At 33.3% G+C, this 16,800-nt stretch overlaps 1 pseudogene; it reads right to left on the bottom strand.

The window, feature by feature from the left end:
* Positions 1-6,559: 6,559 nt before the first annotated feature.
* Positions 6,560-10,337, bottom strand: LOC110710891 (annotated as a pseudogene).
* Positions 10,338-16,800: the final 6,463 nt, after the last annotated feature.

Raw genomic sequence — 16,800 nt, 5'->3', positions numbered from 1 at the left:
TCATGCCATAAATAAATATGTAGTCCATATAATCATGCCAAAAATATAATTTTCCAATCCATAAACCATCACAAATAATTCATGCTTCACAATTCAATCACCAACACCAATAATTCACAATTCAATACATAAACCTTAGCATGATACTACTTGTAATTGATTGAAATTAAACCTAGCATGATTCTACATCATAAAAATATGCTAAGTACGCGAACGTACATTGAATACGATCTAAAAATCGTCACGACTAGTAAAAATTGCTCACTTCGAAGTCTCCTACACATTAAAATTATAATAGAGCATTAAAACCCACTCTAAACAAATTTCCAGCAATATATACTATTCTAAAACCCCTCTTAAAATAATTAGAATAAGCTGAAATTATAATTAAAACACCCTAATTAAGTCCCACTTAATGGGTAATTTAAATTTCCTTCAAAAGCATAATATTAAGTGCTCTACATAAAATTCCAGCACTTTATTTCTAATTAAAACTTGCTGTAATTTAGTCTTAAAACACTTAAATTGAAGATCTAAACATTAATACCTCATATACTTTCATAATTTTCATAAATCAAGGACCTAGGGTTTCAAAAATTGGGGCTTTTTAATTAAAAACCAAATCTGAAAATTAATTCATACAATTACAATTATCAAACATCAAAATTAAACCCCCATAATTTATATTTAGATCCAAGAATAGATTAAATTAAAACAAGAAAGCTTAGTTTTTTTTTTATTTTTTTTATACATAGTTCGAAAAAGGGGGAAAAAGGGGAGGAAGAACGGCAGCCACCACCGGCTGCCGGCTGCCTGCTGCTGCGGCGGCCAGCAGCTGCCGGTGGCTGGCAGCGGTGGTGAGGGAGGAAGGCAGCCGAAAAAAAAATAAGGGGAAGGGGAAAAAGAAAAAGAAAGAAAAATAAGGAGGAGAGAGAGAGAGAGAAGTTTACCTTGGGTTTTCTCCACTCTAGGCAAAGTTTGATTTGCCTCATAAGTGGGATATTTATACCCCTTCTCTACTAACCCTCTTCCAGGTTTTCCTAATTCCTTCCCTAATAAACTTGTTGAAAAATTAAACTTTCCTAAAATAAAACCCGAACTTTTAAATACAATAATTAAATAAACTTTCCTTTAATAATAATATTAATTAAAATACTTTAATTAAAATAATTACAACTATTTAAATACTTTATAAAATACATACTTTAAATAAAATACGTATAAAATACGGGGTATTACATAGTAACACAATGTGGTAAGCCGCACACAAAGCGTGATGTATATAAATAGGCGCGAAAATGTTTTTTAACATTTAATAAATAAAAACTTTTAAATTAGCACTATAACATATTTTAAAAAATTGATTTTTACCACAATTAAACCGTTTTCATGTAAAATTCCATGAAGTGGGGTCCATATACCACAGTGCCACGTGTTACCATGTTACTAGTTGAATAAACTTAGGAAAAAAAATAAAGATCGTAAAACTAACCCGACCATCTCATCACCACCGCCACCCATTCCCCACCTAACTTGGGCGACCACCGGCCTGCCACTGCTGCCTGACCTTTGGCACACCCCCTCCTATCAAAATCGATGCCGAGGAAAGGTGGTGGGTCGTCTTGAGGGGGATGAGGTGGGCCGCCGGTTAGGGTGGGGGTGGTGGTCGTCGCCGGTCAGGGTGGTGGTGTTAAGGTGTTAGTGATTAGTAGCAAGAGGAAAAATAGTGGTGAAATAATAAGAGCATAATTATCCATTCATACAAAATATTGGCAGTTTTAATCATTTTTTATGACGGTTTTTTTCGTTTTAAAACCCCTTTGGGTAATTTCCTAATCTATATCTATCTATATATTATACTAAAAGACAAGCGTCTCAATGTGAGGATGACAAATGTTACTCTCTCATTGGCTTATCTTATGTATAAAATATATCTATATAATTACTGTTTACATATTCAAGCATAATTATTTTTGTAAAACTTCAAACAATAAAAACAAGTTTCTATACATGCATAAGATTTTCATGATTTCCTAACATAAATATTGATTTAATTTTTTTTATAACAAATATATATTTTCCAGTGCTACAAATAATCCATAAAGTCTTTCCAATCTTTATTTATAGTCAAGTTAAAGAATAATAATTAATTTGAAGCAATATAATTAAAGTGGCATAATTAAGGAAACAAATATTTCGTTTGTTGTACTCCTTGACAAATACTGAATGCTGAGCTGAAATGTTGTCTTGGAAAAAAAATACATAATCTTGAACATAAATTTAATTTTAATCGGCCTTTCATTTTCTATACAATGTCTTTTACAATGACCTTTTGTTTTTCTTGCATGAAAAAAAAACTGAACCAATAACCAATCTAAACAAGAAAAATAAAAGTTAAATTGAATAAGACATTTGACGAAAAAGGGATAGATATAAACTATATTATAACTATTACTCGTGTTTTAAATTGTAATATTCGTATTAACATTGCTATTACTTATGATTTTTTTTTTTTTAGAAAAACTAACATTTTGATTTAAAAATCGTGCATTGCTCATGTACTATACTAGATATACAACAATCATGTGAAATAATTTATGTTGTTTTATACATAATAATACTTTTAACTATAATAGTATGTGTATATAATATAATATTTTTTATAATATAAAAAAGTATATTTATATAATATAATATTTTATGACACCTGTCCTCCATACCAAGTGTAATCTCAATCACCACTACACCAACAACCAATAGGTGTAGTCTCAATCACCACTACACCAACAACCAATTGGACCAATTGGTGTAGTGGTGATTGAAACTACACTAGGTAGAGAAGACTTGTGTTCGCTCCCCTGCAACAACAATCGGAAGGGGAATGAAACCTAATAACCTAGAACTGATCCTCAAATCTGGATTAGCACAAAGGGTGAACCGGATAGAACACCCAAAACTCAATGCATATATGATGGGAATTAACTTATCCTTTATCTATCTTATACAAAACTCCAAAATCTATTTTTTTTTTCAAAATATAATAATAACATTTGTAAATTTTTGTTAATATGAAAGATATAAACCTATCAAAATGTATATATAGTTAAATTGTTTAATAACTTATATCGAATGCATAGTTTTATTAAAATTATTTGCATGTAATCATTAAATGTGTTGGATGTGTAAATTTTTGTTAATATGAAAGATATAAACCTATCAAAATGTATATATAGTTAAATTGTTTAATAACTTATATCGAATGCATAGTTTTATTAAAATTATTTGCATGTAATCATTAAATGTGTTGGATGTGTAAATTTTTGTTAATATGAAAGATATAAACCTATCAAAATGTATATATAGTTAAATTGTTTATAACTTATATCGAATGCATAGTTTTATTAAAATTATTTGCATGTAATCATTAAATGTGTTGAATGTTGTATAGCTATGCAATGTCCAAAACTTTAGTTGAGCGACTTTGATTTAGTGATTGTACGGTAAAAAGATATTGACTTCGATCTTGAAACCTAAAAGTCTAATAAATTCTAAATAGAAAAATTAAAACAAAACGAAATGAAAAATAGTAAATGGCTTTAAATATTGAAATAAACATAACCTTTTAAATCAATTTAGCGAATTCAATAGACAATTTAAAGGCTTTTAAAGTTAAATGGGGGAAAATATATGTAAAAAGAACATTTTTGGATATATAAATGTCCATGCACTATTATATGAGTTTTGTTAACCTTTTTATAATTAAGGTAGGGATAAATCTTAGTAATATATACTCTGTATATTTTATTTATATAAAATTATCACTATCCATACCTATATACGAAGTATTTGTGTTGTATACTATATTTAATCAGCTGTTGGTTATATATGTGACTATTATATAATATATAGTTTTTGGCACAATGGTTAACTTAGGAAAATATATGTTCTGGTAGGTCAAATATAAGGTTATTATTGTGTCTATAGATTTAATGAGTGCGAAGGGTAAATAAAACATGTATATATTAGATTGATTGTAGCTACTGATGCGGATGGTATGATAAGAAAATTTTATTTTTTTCTCAACGGGAGATATAAATAAATTAGTCCACTTCTTATATAGCTATGTGGAGTATTATTCAATTATTTTCAATTAATAAAATAACATTATAAAAAATTAAAAAGAAATTCAAATAACATAAAATACTATTCAAATAACGTTTCTTTAATTTTTTTTTATTGACCAATAGTAACCAAGTCCTTTAATAGTAAATAAATTACTTTTTTTTATTTTATTTTTTCTACGAGTTTAATAATTTGATTTATAAACCGTGCATCAGACGGGCTCTATCCTAATTGGTGATCCATTTCCAACTCTACATCAAGAGGCCCAGATAATTGCAAATTTGCAACACTTTCTCATCTCGGTCGATGCTCGCGCCTTTTCTTCTGAATGCCAGTATGTTGTCTCTCTTTCAAACGCATTCAAATTCATACTATTTCTGCTTCATTCATGCTTAATCATGGCTGCATTCAATCTATCATTGCACTTCATCACTTTTAACATCGCTTTCTGTTGCTGGTTTTCTAGAATTTTACTTCAAATTTACAATTTATATGTTAGTTTAATCTTCTGAGTTTTGACGCATTCTATTTGATAGTCAAATAAGTTTGATAGGGTTTAATTTGCTAGTTTTTGATGTGAATTTTTGCTGTTTATTTTGTTTTCCTTGGAATTGTACATCTAGATTTTGAAATTTCGTAAATTTGATTGAGTATAATTAATTTGTTCTGCAAATTTAGGGCTCGCACTTGTACTTACTAGTTTTAACACTTATTAGGTTATACTGTTATAATACCTTAGAATTGCAATTCCTTCAGATTATATTGGCCTTAGAATTGTTTTTTTTTTTTTTTTTTTTTTTTTTTTGAAAAATAGCAATGAAGGGTTTGAGAGCTTAAATTGTGTGCAATCATACCTTTAAATCATATGATAAAGAATATATGCAAACTATCTTTCTCATGGTATGTTTTGTGAAACCAGACCTTTAAATCATGTGATAATGAACATAAAACGTCGTATACAAATATACCAATGAGAACGGTAACTATGTTTACTAGAGTACCATACACATAAGTATGAAGTAAGACAGAAAAGAGATAAGATAGTGATTCTCGTATTTATGGTGAACGGTTTGAATCCTAACTAACAACCGAATTCTAATAAGGATTTACAAGTTTTCAAAAAGCCGTATTGTGCCTTACCAGTTAAAATTTTTGTTCAAAGTTTTCTTAGGCTTAATCTTTCCTAATACTTCTTTCGTAATACTTACACCTCTTAACCAAGGCATTTAAATGCTTCTCAGATTTTTTTAAAGAGCATTGCTCCCACCTTATCTCTGTACTTGTTAATATTATGTCTTCTTGTATGATTGAACACCCAACTGAGCATCCTCATTTACCTAGCATAATATTACGGGCTTTAGGCCACTAAATTGGCTAACACTTTGAAGGATAGCTGACCTCGTTTCTACACAATATGATTTCCCCTTAAATTTTAATGGAATATTCTTAGCTGACATAGTTCTTTAGACACTGCTCCCATTTAATTAAATCAACATGGACATCGCAAGCAATGCCTTTATCAGTCTTGTCGTTACCTTGAATGATTGTCCCTAAATATCTGAAATTCTATTCTTTTGGTGTAGCATCTCATTCAATCTTAATCTGAAGTTCTATGGTATCTCACCTTTTTCCTGAATTTACACTTCAAGTACTCTTTTAGTTCTTCTCACATGGAAATTTTTTGACTTATCAACAAAGTTCTAGTTATCCGCTTGATGGGTCTTGCATGGTAGGACACTTGATGGTTGTAAGTTTTTGTATGAGGTATCCAGTATCTTTGACTTTGGGTTTAAAATATCTAACTTACAAATTCAAGTTTGGAGAGTCAAGTCTAAATAGCTTCCTGTTAGTCTCTGTCTCTGACCTCACTTTGAATCCATTCATGGTCAGCTTGATTCTTTCAGGATAATTTCCAAGTAGATGGATTATTGGCTTTGCTGCTTTCAATTGCTGAAACTTATTGCACCATTTACCCGCACTTTTTAGGAAGCACGAATATGGTTTCTTCGAAAGTTGAAACTATTAGAGCTTCACAGACTCTAAATTTTGTTTGTGCTAATTTTATAGTTGATGGAAGATATATTAGTTGTTTATAGAGGTGAAAGGTAGGAGGCCCTATTGATTGTTTAAGGTCCTCCCTTTTGGTCCAGTAATCAGTACGGCGACTGTACTCAAACATGAAGCATTTAGTTATGCATCCTTATAATCTGCTCAAAACTGTCTTAGCCTTAGATATGGGAATACTTGCATTTTTTTGCCTGTGAAGAGATATCTTGTCCTGTAGTGGCTTATATTGTGGAGTGGCTTATATTGTGAAGTGGCTTATATGTCCTGGAGGGGCTTATATTGTGAAGTGGCATATATTGTCCTGGGGTAGCTTATATTGTGAATTATCAAATGTATATGTATATATGACATGTAAAAATTTTCTAGAGGATACTTGCAAAACTCTGTGATTTATTTTTCTACATAATGTGCATCTCTGCATTTGAACAATGTGTTTGAGAGTTTCTGATTGTATACAATTTTTACTCACAAGAAATAGACTTTGTAGTTTGTACAAAGAGATTTCTGGCTTCTGGCACAATCAGCCAGTATGCTTCCCTATCAAGCGTAGCAAAAATCTTGCATAACATTTTAAAGTAATATAAAACCAAATGGTCCGCTGCAAAGCACTGAGAATTGTCACCTCATTTCTACTGGACAATCTTGCTCAGACCTGGGTGCCTGTGGATAGGACTTTACATTCTTGAGCTGATCGACAACTTCGTTGATTGTTGGCCGTACCTGAGGGTTCTGGTTAACACACTTACAGGCCACTTCAAGCACCTGTAGCATTTCTTGCTCATATCCTTTGCCTCTCAGGACAGAATCATATATTTCTTCATGTTTTCCTTCATTTTTCAATTGTTGCACCCATACAACTATTTCTCTTGATGCCTTTGATTTGGATACCTCTACAGGCCTCTTCCCGTGAGCAGTTCAAGCATTACAACACCAAAACTGTATATGTCGCCTCTTAATGTGGCTACCCAAGCCTGTCCATACTCTGGTGGAATGTACCCAAGGGTTCCAACGAGTCGGTTGTAACATGAGTTGCATAAGGGAGAATGAGCCTGGATAATCCAAAATCAGCAACATGTGCTTCAAAGTTCTCATCAAGAAGGATGTTACTTGACTTTATATCACGGTGCACAATGTGTGGTTCACAGATTTGGTGCATGTAAGCCAGCCCCTTACCTGCTCCAAGAGCTATTTTCAACCGCAGTGGCCAATCAAGTTGGGATGGGCCATTGGGGTTCTCATGCAACCAGTAGTCAAGGCTTCCATTTTGCATGTAGGAGTACATCAGTAGCCGAAGACCATCATGGACACAATATCCTAGCAGAGAAACCAGGTTTTCGTGTTGGGCCATTGATAAAGCTTCCACCTCTGCTTTGAATTCTCGTTCAATCAGACACATATCTCCTGAAAGCTTTTTGATAGCAAGCTTAGCTCCATTGTTTAAGGTTGCTTTATAAACCAAACCGAATCCTCCGCAGCCAATGATGTTTTCCTGGTTGAAATTGTTAGTGGCTTTCAGTATGTCCAGTATTGTCAGATCCTTGATCTCAGTGGTATAGCTTGGGAAGACCATTACTAGACTGGTATCTTTGCCTACCTCTCGGGAGCTGGAGTAACCGGAATTCATTTCTGTTTCAAACTTGTCATTGTCACCCCCTGGAAGGATCCTTCTCTTGGACATTATCCAATATACCAGAATCATGAACATGCATGAAAATCCTAAGCAGACACCAAGGGCAAACCCCCAACAACAGTTTCTTGTTTAGGCCTTTGCCACGAAGAGACTGACGTGCAGTTCCTGCGATTGATGGTCTGAACAAGGATGATGCTGTAAGACTCGACCACATAACCCTGGATTCCCTAGAAAGCTAGATTCTGTGAAAGTGTCAAACTGACCTCCTGTCGGTATTGAGCCCTCTAGGTTGTTGTTTGAGACATTGAACTTTGATAAGAAATTCAGGCTTTGCAATGATGCTGGGATTTCTCCAGTCAAATTATTCTGAGAGAGGTCTAGCTGTTCTAGGTTTGTAAGATTTGAAAACTCTGGTGGGATGCTGCCTGTGAATTGGTTTTCACTGAGATCCAGTACATGAAGATTCTGTAGCTGACTTATTTCAACTGGTATTTTACCACTGATTTTGTTGCCCTTGAGGTATATTGCTGGAGGCAGGTTTGCAAGCTGGTTGTATTGCTGTGTGCTTGCATTATTGGGGGCGACAAAGACTGGGAGCTCAAGGTAACTTCGATTCAACTTTTCAGCAACCTTCTCTGATAACAGCGCTGGCAGTCTGTTGAGTTGCTTCGGATATCCTCCTGTTAGAAGATTGTTCGACAAATCCAGGTAGAAAAAGTTTGGCAGAGTTCCAATCCAGTCCGGAATTGTGCCTGTGACTTTATTGAATGACAAGTCCAGAACCTCCAGACTCTTTATATGTACAAGCCACTCTGGAACTTTCCCCTTCAGCTCACATCCTCCAAAAGCGAGAACTTGCAGGTTTTTGAATTCATCTGCCCCTATGAAGCTCTTATCACTAGGCATAACTTCATTATAAAAGTTTTTGGACAGGATAAGGGTGGTGAGGCTCCTGCAACCCCCAAAAATCTTGATTGCATTCGACACATTGGTGAAGGTATTGTTAGAGAGTGAAAGGAAAGTTAAAGATGGTAAAGTCACGACATTAGGTGAAATCGGTCCTGTTAAGTGGTTGGTGGCTACTCTGACTGCCATCAGTGATTTGCATGAGAATAAGCTCTCTGGCAAATTTCCCGTGAACCTATTGTTACCAAGGTCAAGTATTTGGAGTTGGACTAGGCTTGAAAAATCAAGTGTAGAGATGTTACCTTGCAGGGAATTGACCCGTAAGATAAGCTTTACGAGTTTTGTGCAGTTCATCAAGGATGCTGGTATGGAACCACTGAAATTGTTTATGTGAAGGTGCAATTCCTCCAAGTTCGAGAGCTTCCCAACATCCAGAGGGATCATTCCAGAAAATTGGTTTGAGAACAACTCGACGACCTTGAGGTTGGTAAGGTTAAGCATACCTTCTCCAATGGTTCCGCGTATGCTATTCGCAGGCACGGACAATTCAAGCAGCGACTGCAAGCTGTAAATGTCATCAGGAAGTAATCCGATCAGAGAATTAAAACCTGCTCGGAAAACTTGGAGTCTGGTGCATCTGCCTAGTCCAACAGGAATATCTCCATCAAAATGGTTGTTGGAGAAATCAAGGGTTATAATCATAGGAGAAGTGGTACATATGGAAGAAGGAATCTGACCAGATATTCCATTATTGCTGGCATTAAAACTGGTCAAATTCGATCCCGAAAAAAACCAAGCAGGCTCAATCTTTCCATGAAATTGATTACTTGAAATATCAACAACCTGAATGGCAGAAGGGAAACTACCATTCAGCAAAAAAGATGCTGACAAGTTGCCATCAAAACGATTTGAGCTAACATCAATGATCTCAAGTCTATTCAACGAACTAAAAATCCCTCTAGGGAGGAACCCAGAAAGAGAATTATGAGAAACATTAAGGTAAGAAAGACTTGTAAGGCTCTCAAACGAAACCGATATATTGCCTGTCAATCCTCTCCTAGGTAACGACAGCCATACAACCCGGCCCTTATCATCGCAACGTATTCCTTCCCAGGAGGAGCAGCAATCAGAGACAGAACTCCAATTAAGTGGACCAAAAGAAGAGGATACCGAATGAGAGAATCTAAGCAGTGTTTGTTGATCGTTTCGATGACAAAGCTGCTGCTGCTGCTGATGGGAGAATGTGAAGAAATATAACAGTAAGATGAAGATAAGATGGTAACAAGAACAAGTACTAGTTTGGGAAAATGAAGGGTGATGAAGAAACTCAACAAGCATGGCTTAAAGAATGAAATTAAATTTTTGGTAAGTATGTAAGTTTGTTGTAAGTGTGATTAATTGAATGTTATTGTTGGTAGTAGGGGACAGTTTATTTTGGTATGGTTTAATTCAGCTGTGATTGATCAGAAAAACCAGAAGAAGAGGACGTGAAGATGGGTGCTTGGTCCAGTCATGTGGGCTTCCACTTCCCATGTTTGTATGCTTACCCATCTTCAACTCTTTGCTCTAAGGTCAGAGAATTTTAATCATATTATAAAATTTTTATAATATAATATGGAAATAAAATCAAATTAAATAATTTGATGTTGATGTGGATTTCTTTTTTATTTTATGTTATATTTAAATAAATTTTTTTTTTTTTGAAAAGATTAATTTTTTTTGTATTTGCCAAAAAGAAAAAAGGTTACAAGAAAGCGTTTACTTTTAGGGCGGCTATGTGGAGGAGAGTGGACTTTGATTAAAAAAGATGGGATTTTTTATTTTTTTTTTTTGGGGTTAAGATTAGGGGTGTATAAAATAAAAGCAGGGAAGATTTAGGAGAGAGAAATAGAGAGTTAATATGATGAGTAATGATATAGAATTAGTAGAGATAAAAATTGATTAGATTATGGATAGTGGGCATCAATTTGGAATTATTTAATACTTGTATATGGTTATTATAATAATAATAATGATGGTTATGATAACAAATGTCACACTATATAGTATAATTATTATTGATGATGAAAATGATATTTGGGGTATTGGCAATGACATAATACTTTGAAGAGAGAGTGCTCTTGTTAATAATATTCTTTTTGAAGTCTACCATCTTTGTTTGTTTCCCATTTTGGACCCCCCACTTCCCCTTTTTTTTTTTTTCACCCCCACCTTCAATAGCATCATACACACTAACACACGTTTTTGGTAGCTTGTGGGCAAAATCATAACCAATATTGACTCTCATATTGTTTTGTGAAAGCCTGAGAGTATCCTATATTCCTATATATATGTATGCTCTCCCCCTTACCTAGTCACTTTTTTTATCGGATTTTTATTTGGTATCAATCATATCATTGATGAATAACGAGGGTGTTAATTTCATGAAATTGAGAATTTACGACAGAATCAGGAGTTATTTGGTATATAAATAATTTATTCTTAATTATGCATATTTTCCATTTTTGCTTGACTTTTACTAGAAGAGTCTTTAAAGATTTATGAAGTCAATTTTAAATATAATTGCTTCTACCAACCCCTTTCTTTATAATCATGCAGATTAATCATCATAATACATCATGTTTTATCACACGCTTAATATTCTGTTGAGTACTCCTTTCACATATGTTAGAGAAAAAATTGAGGAGTTTGATAGATGAATCAGTATAAAATAGGTTATAAATTTTGGTGATTGGTTGAAAGGTAAAATTGGTTGTGTCATGTAAGCTATACAATAGTTTGTACTTGATTATGTTTGTAATTAGTGTTAGGCTTGTTTTTTCCCAAGGATTTTTTGTAAAAATAGAAATAAGTTCTTTGTGTTGAAATATACATGTATTGTATAGTCTATATTAGATTATTTTAGTTGATTATACCATACAGTTTGTCTTATAGTGTTCATAGCATAGATCTTGTGAATTGCAAAAATACTAAGATTTAGGGCTCCAATCAGTTCAGTTTAGCTCCAATCAATTCAGTTCAGTTCAGCTCTTAATTTTCCTCATAAAATATTCATTTCAGCTCAGCTCAGTTCAGCTTCAATCAGTTCAGTTCAGCTCCAACCAGTTTAGTTCAGCTCAGTTCGGTAAATGTGAACAGGCTCTTAGCTCAACCCAAAAAAAAAAGAGGAAAATTGTTCTGTGTACCCCTAAGGATTTGAAAAATACACCACGTACCCCTGAAAACTTCCAAATGCACTGTGCGCCCTTGAGGTTTGTGAAAAATGCACCAAATACCCTTATCATCTAACAAAAACACATATCATTGACTTATAAAACTAAAATCATAAATTAAGTTTATTTGATGATTAAATGTTTTAGTATTACAGTAGAATTATACTGTAATAATTTAATATAATTTGATGTTTAGGGGTCTCAATCTAACAAAATTTACATTTTTTACAAGTTTAGGGGTATTTGGTGTATATTCTTTCAAATATCGGGGGTATACTATGCATACGAAAGTTTACAGGGATACACGGTGTATTTTTCGAAATCTTAGGATACACGGAGCAATTTCCAAAGAAAAACCATTATGGATATTTTATTTATCATCTATTAGTTTGTTTTAACATTTGTACTTTGTTGATTCCCCAAAGTTAAATTATTTATTTCGACCCTTTAAATTTTTATATAGAAAACCAGTTTGAAAAGAAATGTTACCAAAAAAATTGGTCATTGTTTACTTGAATTATCTAAAATAACAAATTAATAAGTTTGCCTTTTATGGCCAACCCTATCTTTGGTTGTGGTTCACTATTGAAATCCTTATCATAAATTAGAATGTGTTTAGTTTATTTTAGTCCTCTAGCGGTGTTTTGCTTTATTTATTTAATTACAAAACTTTTTCCTGGCCTATATTGGTTAGTTTAGATAGTTGGTCTTTCTTTTGGCACCACTTTGTTAGACATTTATTTGATATGCCTGTTGAAAATTTTGGCCACGGAATAATTGAGCACGTATAGGAATAAGTCTAATAACTTTTCCCTTTTAAGTTTTAACCTTATATTTTTAAAATAATAAAGGTTAATATTATGAAAATATACGTGTTGATGTGGTTCAAACAAGATTTTATATGAACTTAAATAATTGTAATTCACAAAAGTCTTTAAAAAGTAGAGTTTATGATAGTGTCAACAATAGTCATATTTGAGTTCTTAGAAGCAAATGAGAGTGATGAACAACAAGTTTGTCAACATTACTGATTTTAACTTGGCTCAACTAATAATTGAATTTATAGGATAAAATACAAGTTCAGCTCAGCTCCGCTCGAATCAGTTCAGTTCGTTCAGTTCAATTCCAATCAGTTCAGTTCAGCTCAGTTCAATAAATGTGGACATGCCCTATATCAACAATTTTTTTTTGTTAAAATTGGGCCTCACAATTTAGTTATTTACAAATATGTCACACTGACTAGGCAATGGATGATTTATTATTATTTTGTTATTTAATAAACAAAATTTATTTACCAAGAAGATAAATTTGGAAACAAACTATGAAGTACGTATTAAAATGCCTTTGGAACTCAAATTGAATTCGAATAACATACATACTAATACTAACATACTTTTTCGGTTTTTTTTTTTCTTAACATGTTACATTTATCAAGCTTTTCAACGTAGAACTTAAACAATCAATAACTATATTTCTGTAAAAATTAAAGTGGATGTATATTATAATTACCGTAGTACTTATTGAGACGAATTCAATAAGATTTTAAAATTGACACGAGTATATAATTCACAAAAGATGGTCAAAGGAGAGATGATAAATAGTGTAAAAGTCAAAATGAGTCGAGTAAAAAAGAAGGAAGTAGTATTTTGTACTAAATAAATACTCGGACTTGACTCAACTCAACTAGATAGCTATATCCTTGTAATGCCTTTGACGCGGCAATTCTGAATTTATGATAAATCAACCCTCTGTTATTACAAAATCAACCCTCTGTTATTACTTATTTCTTCCTGATTTAGTCAAGAATTTAAGATCAAATGTCCTTTTTTTTTTTTAAGAAAAAATGCCCTCTATTATATAAAAAATCATAATTAAATACCCGAATTTTTTTATTTTTTTTTAATTATAAAAAACATACAGTTGTGGAGAATTTAAGAAATTTCCTTGTTGGTTTTCTTTCATTGAAGGATTTAAAATTTGACTAAAATTCTACTCTGATCAAGCTCTTTACAATATTCAACGGCTAATAAATAAAATGCTAGACTGTTATGTTAATGACCTCATTTTTTTAATTTTCTTTTGTCCCAAGAATTTTTATGATTTTAGGGGCGTAATATATTTTTTTTTCCTAAACTAGTGAAGTTTGACCCTTTTTTTTGGATTTAATGGAGGTGGGTCAGCAAAAATATTGATTATGCACAAATCAGATTAATTCCGTTTGGTGGGAAATTTAATAAATTGGAAAATTTGTTAGATATTTAGTTAGTTGGGAAATTATAGGCTTATATGAGGAGATCTAATGATTATATAATTTGTTTAGTGTCAATGCCAATTAGCTTAGGTTTGTTTAAGTTGTAGCATTGGATCAAATCCCGTCAGCATCTTTAGGTTTTGTTTAAGTTGTAGCATTTGATCAAATCCCGTCAGCATCATTATTTGTAGAGCACCCTTAAAAACTTGTTTAGTAGAAGTAGTGAATTAGAAGATTAATTTTGGAGTGATAGTGAAAAAAGGCAGAGAAAAAGGGAAGAAAAAGGTGTCAATTTGGTGGGAGTTTTAATTTTAATTAATATAATATACTTTACTTGGTATGATTTTTCTGTTTAATGTTTGTCCAAGTATTAATGTTTGTGATTTGGTGCTGTGTAAAATTAATGAGATTAGTAATAGCATATTCCGTAAATTAGGAGCTTAATTTAGGGGTAAGAATTAGGTCAAGGAGATGTGGGTTATTGTCTTATTGATTGATTGATTTTGTATTTTTGTAACGATTAAGGAAAAGAATGTTATTCATTGGTTGAATATTTAAATTAATATGATGATTTTGCTGTTAATCAGTTGTTGGGTGGTCTTTGTTATGATACTCCACTGAAGGAAGCTACTGGTGATAGTAATACTTTTACTAGAAAAAAACTACAAGTGGGATTAAAATGATACTAATTCGAGTTAATCGCGAATAATAATTAATCATTAGCTTCCATTGCATGCTTATGGTTGATAGTTGTATTTTTTATAAGTTAAGATGGGAATATGAACAATTTGTTGGTCACTCATGTTTGTTTAAAGATAGATCAGTGGGTTATATTGTTTATAGTTGAAAGAAAGTATGATTTCATGCCACTACTAAAGCTGACTTTGCTAAAAAAATTTCACTAATTAAGTTTCTGTGTATGCTGTATGTCTTGCTCTTCTGGGTTTTATATTGGTATTTGACTTGGTACGTTAGGTCTTCGAAAGCTCTTCAAGAAGAAACTTAGGTTTATAGTCTTTTTCAGAAAGAGGGTGAAGAAACGAATGAAAATGATGCTTGGAATTGATAGAGCCGTCTATATTTGAGAAACACTTGCACAGCATCAGCACAAGTCCAGGGTCTCTAAATGAGGCTCTTGCTTAGGGCGAATAGGCGGGTAGGGGAGAAATGGGGGGATTCATTTGTGCACAACATGGTTTCTGCAATGATAGAGACTGTTTTTTGTTAGACCCTTGATCTGAAAATGACAATCTTTATTACTGTACATGAAATAAGAAGTGTAAGACAATACTTTCCTGAATCATTGAACCTTAAGCTCTGTCGAAAATGAAAGGGTTTGAGAAGCTACCGTATCAGAAAATAATGGAGTAAGGGTGTCTGATTTTTAATGTTTTTCTCCAGATAGCTGAATTTCGTCAAGCCAACAAAGTTATCTTAATAAACTTCTGGTTCAATAATCATATAGAACTCAAAGGAGGAGATGCTTATATTTTCTCCTGAATTCTAAGATTGAAAGAATTACTTTTATTGGAGTGGGATTGGTTCATAAGATAATTAAATTGTTTGTATTATGATTTTATTGTGCAAATATCATGTTGATAAGTATTAGGTGACTCGTACTTTCGTAGCTTTGTCCGCCCGATCGGGCGGACATTGCCCGGTCTGACCGGGCGGTGGGGGTTGGATACGTTGAAGCATTCGTATGGAGTTTTCTTCTCGCGCCCGATCGGGCAGACCTTGCCCGGTCTGACCGGGCGGAGAAGGAAAAATGCGGAGACGCGGATTTTACGATTTAAAGTTATCTTTTATGTTATCTTTTTGCCCAAGTATCTTTTATTTTAGGGATTAATATAAAACCTCCCTAATATTAGTATAAGGGTTAAGAGAGAGAGAGTGAGAGCCGTTCTTGAGAAATACAAGAATCATCTTTGTAATCTTTGCCAGTTTATAGTGAAATCATTCGATCTCGGTGCCCGTGGACGTAGCTATCACATCGATAGTGAACCACGTAAATTCTTGGTGTTGTTCTTATTGTTTGCATTGAATTTCTTTATTGTTTTCTTGTTTGTTTTCGACCTTTGCTTCCGCTGTCGCACAACAATTGGTATCAGAGCTCAGGTTCAATCCTTGGAGAGTTTTCTTGAAGATAACAATGGCAGGAGATTCAACAATAAGAATTGAGAAGTTTACCGGGAAAAATAGTTTCGGGCTATGGCAAATTAAGATGAAGGCTCTGTTAAAACAACAGCAGATATGGCGTCCGTTGGCTCCAAAGAGTACTACTTCGGAGTCAGAAGATGGACCGACTGACCCGCAGTTAGAAGTTATGGAAGAGAAGGCACACTCTACCATATTACTTAGTCTTGATGATCAAATCATCACGGAGGTGGCTGATCAGGAAACGGCGGCTGGATTGTGGCTGAAGCTGGAGTCATTGTATATGACTAAGTCGTTGACCAACAAATTATTACTGAAACAGCGGTTGTTTAGCCTCCGGATGCAGTCAGGTACTTCCTTACGGGAACATCTAGAAAAACTTAACTCTATTTTGCTTGATTTACGTAATTTAGATGTTAAAATTGATGATGAGGATGCTGCGTTGATTTTACTTG

The sequence above is a fragment of the Chenopodium quinoa genome, unplaced genomic scaffold (assembly GCF_001683475.1).
Source record: "Chenopodium quinoa cultivar QQ74 unplaced genomic scaffold, ASM168347v1, whole genome shotgun sequence".
NCBI classification, from domain to species: domain Eukaryota; kingdom Viridiplantae; phylum Streptophyta; class Magnoliopsida; order Caryophyllales; family Amaranthaceae; genus Chenopodium; species Chenopodium quinoa.
Note: the sequence above shows the minus strand (reverse complement) of the source record. Positions and strands in the feature narration are given on the sequence as shown.